The sequence below is a fragment of the Neofelis nebulosa genome, chromosome 10 (assembly GCF_028018385.1).
Source record: "Neofelis nebulosa isolate mNeoNeb1 chromosome 10, mNeoNeb1.pri, whole genome shotgun sequence".
Lineage (NCBI taxonomy): Eukaryota > Metazoa > Chordata > Mammalia > Carnivora > Felidae > Neofelis > Neofelis nebulosa.
In genome coordinates, this window is record NC_080791.1 from 100903130 (window position 1) to 100908846 (window position 5717).

General features: G+C 42.1%; 1 pseudogene; it reads right to left on the reverse strand.

The window, feature by feature from the left end:
• LOC131486654 (olfactory receptor 4C16-like) lies at positions 1-5717 on the reverse strand (annotated as a pseudogene).

Here is a 5717-nt window from a genome sequence, read left to right on the forward strand (position 1 = left end):
TTAGCCATCTGAGATCGACTTCTTGCGCCATAATTTCCCATGGTATTTTTCACTGCTGCATTCTTCAGCATATAAATCAGAGGGTTGAGCAAACATTTCCCATTTGTATAAAACACAGTTATCATCTTTTTTTTTTTAAGTTTATTTTTGAGAGAGTGACAGAGCGCGAGTGGGGGAGGGGCAGAGAGAGAGAGTGAGACCCAGAACCTGAAACAGGGTGCAGGCTCCTAGTTGTTGGCACAGAGCCGGTGGCAGCCGGATGCTGCTGGTTGCAGCCCTACGGTGGGGCCTGATCATGGGGCCGGACCCTGGGGCTTGAACTCATGAGCCGCAAGATCATGACCTGAGCTGAAGTCGGACCCTTAACTGACTGAGCCACCCAGGGGCTCCAATCACAGCTATCATCTTATCCATGGGGAAGGTGGTTGCCGGGCGTGTGTATATAAATAGGCAAGGACCGAAGAACAAGATGACCGCCATGATGTGGGAGACACAGGTGGAGAGGGCTTTTCTCCTCCCTTCAGCACTGTGGTTTCTCAGAGAATACAAGATGTTAACATAGGAGCACATCATCATGACAAAACTCAGGGTACAAATGGCCCCACTATTGGACACCAAGAGTAGGTTGATTAGGTAAGTGTCTGTACAGGTGAGTCTCAACAATGGCTGCAAGTCACAAAAATAGTGATCGATCACATTGGGACCACAGAAGGGTAAACTCAAGGCCAGAAAAACCTGAGCTAAAGAAGGTACACAGGACCCCACCCAGGCCATAGCCACCAGCACAGCACAGACCCCTCGACTCATGATGGTTGTGTAGTGCAGGGGCTTACAGATGGCCACATAGCGGTCAGCGGCCATGAGGATAAGAATGAAGATCTCCAGGCAGCCAAAGAAATGGAACGAGAAGATCTGTATCACGCACTCACTGAGATAGTGGTCTCTTTTGAAACGGCATCCACAATCATTCTAGGGGCTACAGAAGTACAGAAGCAGGTGTCAGATAAGGATCGGTAGGCTAGGAAGACGCACACGGGACTCCTGAGTTCCCCGGGGGGCCTTGACAGTGGTAATGATCAGAATGTTACCCAGCAACATGCCCAAATAAAGAAGCAAGAAAATGACAAACACTGTTTTCCTCCTAACAGGATCCCCTGTCAACTGGAGCAGCAAAATTTAACATTATTCAACTGCATGATCATGAGTGAGAAGGGGAAGTGTGAAAAGATTTGTCTGCGAAAAAATAAATTGATTTACGGTGTGCTAGGAGATGTTATGGAATATTTTAAGCAAAATAGTTCATGATACCGTGTGTGATTGTGGGATATTTTCAGCAAAAATAAATATTCCTCATCAGGTACATTTTGTGGGTGTTTTTTTTTCCATGTCACTACAGTATTTTGTTTTTAATTTTTAATGACCACTTCAATGGGCATTATAAGTCCCAAATTATCTTACTAGTGTGATACCTTTCTCAGCACTCCTCAATGTTTATTTACTTTGAGAGAGAGAGAGAGAGAGAGAGAGAGAGAGGGAGGGAGAGAAGGGGCAGAGAAAGAGGGAAACACAAACCAAAGCAGGCTCCAGGCTCTGAGCTTTCAGCACAGGGCTGGACACGAGGCTCCAACTCACAGACTGTGATAGCATGACCTGAGCTGACGTCAGATGCTTAACCCACTGAGCCACCCGGGGAACCCCTAGCACTCTTCAAATATAGCCCCCTGCTAGATTTGACATGATTCGGATTGATTTTGCCAATTCAGTGATTATAAAATTATGTGGCCCCATACTATTATTTCCTTCTTTATTTATATTTTAAATACATTTAATAAATACTGGGGTCCTGTTTTGCATCGTATATGGCTCAACTTATAGGATTTGACTGTTCTTGGAGGTTCATGAAGATTCATGTGACCTCACATGCCACTCCCAATCTTATAAAGAATGTCCTTTTGATGCATATGTTTATATATCACGCATTTGTTACACGTATTTTTATAAATGTATTATTTGTAAATCCAACATCTTCTGCTTGTCTGCATACCTTCTCACATATAGCAGCTTTAAAGGAGGAACAGGAAATACAGCATTTAAATAATATGCCGGAAATTTCAAGCATATTTGTAATATGTAGGACTTGATCAATACAAATGAACAGAAGTGAATATTCTTTCATATTTGAAAATATCTCACATATCCCTGTTTCTGTTTTTCTTTCTCCAATTTCTGAATGGCAACCTGAGAGCCCTCAGAGCCTCTGGATATACATTTGTAAGTGAAAGGAGAGAGATAAACTTCATCGTTCGTTCATATATTCACAAATCAACTTTTTTTAAAAATTTTTTTTAATGTTTATTTATTTTTGAGACAGAGAGAGACAGAGCATGAACAGGGGAGGGTCAGAGAGAGGGAGACACAGAACCCGAAATAGGCTCCAGGCTCTGAGCTGTCAGCACAGAGCCCGACGCGGGGCTTGAACTCACGGACCGCGAGATCACGACCCTAGCCGAAGTCGGACGCTCAACCGACTGAGCCACCCAGGTGCCCCACAAATCAACTTTTTAACGTAAGCGTCTCAGATCTTGGGTGGCTGTGTATGGGTATCACCTGGCATTTGGGTGTAGGAACAGATCATGATTGTAACCCCTTAAGCTGCACATTCACGGAATAGAGCAGAGAAGCAGAAATGGGAAGAAGATGTGATTTTAAAAAGAACATAGCATATAGTCAGTAACTGATTGATTCCTAATTCTTTTCAGTCCTGGCAAAGTCAATGATCACTTTGAAATGTTGGGGTGGTTGAGGGACTCAGTCGATTGAGCATCTGACTTCGGCACAGGTCATGATCTCGCGGTTCATGGGTTCCAGCCCCGAGTCGGGCTCTGTGCTGACAGCTCAGAGCCTGGAGCCTGCTTGGGATTCTGTGTCTGCCTCCCTCTCTGCCCCTCCCCCACTTGTCTCTGTCTCTCTCTGTCAGAAACAAACATTTAAAAAAATAATAAATGTTATTTCTTTCAATGAAGATTTTTTTTTTAATTTGAAATGTTTTCTTGACCAAAATTTCAAGAAAAGCCTTTTATCAAGATGATGTTGGAAGGGACACTATATCCAAATACCAATATAAACTGAAATGTGGTGTATTTAAATATAACCTGGAGGACTTCCTCTTCCTATTGTGCTCCTCCCCAATCTCATCCATACTTCCAATAAATTGTCTTACAATATTTTCATGACCATCATTTCAAGAACAAAACCCTTTTCTTTTTTTTTCAATTAATTATGTATGTGCTTGTGACAATTTTAGAGACTCTCGCTCAAAAAATAAAAAAATAAATAAAAAGGAAACTAACATGTGTGGTTATGAACCACGCATGACACTGGGGTATTTCATACTATTTCTTGTATTCCTCATTGTATTTCTGAGTTATATGATATTACCTAATTCTATAATACAGGAAATGAGGCTTAGAGAGTTTAGCAATTAGCCCCACATTCACAAAAGTTATGGAAAAGAGCAAGTTAATTCTGTTTCCTGAGCTCTTTTTAAGATTTGGCATCTAGGAAATAAAGACATTTAATAAAATTGGTAAGACTACTGTTTGAATACTATCCTTGCTTATACTTGGCAGTAGATTTCTCTTACAACCTTGGCAAGATTGGTCAGGTTTTAAATTCTACGTATCAACTCCAAATAATTACAATAAAATTAAAAAATAAAGATAAATCCAAGGGGACATTTCACTTAATATCAAACTTCTTAATATAAGAAATATTTGGGGAACTGATTTCCTTTTTTAAATTATCTATCTATCTATCTATCTATCTATCCGTTTTGGGGGAAAGAGAGAGAGAATGGGGGAGGGAGAGAATCCCAAGCAGAGTTTGTTTTGTCAACACAGAGCCTGATGTGGGGCTCCCTCCCCCAAATTATGAGATCACGACCTGAGCTGAAATCAAGAGTTGAACGTTTACCTCACTGAGACACCCAGGTGCCCTGGTTTTCTTTTTATATTCAGATGGTTACTGCTATAGAAATGTAGCAGTAATAAATCAGATCAATTCACAAATCCTTTTATTTTCTACATCTCCACATTTTCACCTCTTTCTTGTGGCTATTGTCACCACTTTTGGAAAGGGATAGGGAAAAAAGATGAAGCAAATACTAACATATTTCTCCTAATGTGCAAACTCATCTAGATGAAAATGTGGATAATCTTGGAAAACCTGTATAGGCACAGAAAGTTTCCTGTATAGATTTCTGCCTTAATTTCTTGTCAGGGTCCATTTACTGTGGAGCCAACCAGAACCTTGATTAAATAGTCATCATTTAGGGGCACCTGGGTGGCTCAGTCGGTTGAGCATCCGACTTCAACTCAGGTCATGATCTCATGGTGTGTGATTTCGAGCCCCGCATCAGGCTCTGTGCTGACAGCTCGGAGCCTGCAGCCTGCTTCGGATTCCCTGCTGTGTCTCCCTCTCTCTCTCTCCTCCTCCCCTGCTTGCACTCTGTCTCTGTCTCTGACTATCTCTCTCAAAAATAAATAAACATTAAAAAAATTTTAAAAAAATAGTCATCACTTGATGTACTTTGAAAAATGATATAATACTGTAGGGGGCTTACTTTGATGTTGGTTTTTATGTGAGTGAAAAGGTAAATTGGGAAAAGTAAGGTAATCAATGAGAGAAGCAGATGTCTAAGACACTACAGAGATTAGGTTTTCTCCTCAAGGTTGGCATTTATCCATGTGACACTCTTTGAGCAAATGTGTGTTGTGTGCCTAATGCCAAACACAGACATCAGTGTCATGATATTCAGTGTCTTGAAAATATGGGCAGTCTAGCAGAGGAGAAAGAGAGAGAGATGCAAAAGATCAAACGGAGGTCCTGAAAGGTGGTACAAGAGTATCTGTGGTAATTAAGAGAACGTGCTCTTTTTGGCCAAGAGGAATGAGAAGTCCTCCTGCAGGAGGTGTGTTTGAGATCAGCTTTAAAAAAGGATAGGTCTGAAATAAGAGAGCATGCTCACTGGAAGGAAACCACAAGCAAGAACCAAAGGGAAAGAACTACCAGGCTTGAACGGGCAACAGTTGAGAAGGTCAGTTTGGTTGGGGTTTAAGGAACAATGCTGGGGAAAAAAGCTGAAAATCCAGATGTGACCTAATGTGCATTTTGCATGACGTTGGGGATAATAACAATAATAAGAATAATAATATCCTCCCAGAGTCTTTGGAAGCATTGGGCATAATAAAGGAAAAGTCCTTGCGCAGTCCCTGGTACTGAGCACAGGTGCAGTAATGTTACTATGACTGGTTTTAGGAGGGCAGGGGGAGGCTGTTCCCTGCATTTGAGCTGAGAAGTGCCACCGTTGAGGCTGTGTGGTGGCTAAAGCAGGAGCCCAAAGGGATGGGCGGGTGGGGAGAGAAATGAGGCGGCTGAGAGACCAGCGAGGTAACAGGTATGCTCTCTGCCTGGCAGAATCCATTTCTGGACTTGGCCCCTCTCTTGAGTTGGAACTCAGGGATAGACGATAATGACAGAATTGGTGAGAGGGAAGAAGAAGAAGAACCGGTGGAGAACAGAGGAGGCAAAAAGCCCTCATCCTTCTTGACCTTTGATGAGAAAATCATTTTTTGTTTTCTTATTGACTCTCCATCCCCATTTGCATATTCCGTCTCAGAATCTGGAAATGGCTTGTACACTGTCAGGGCTGGGGGCAT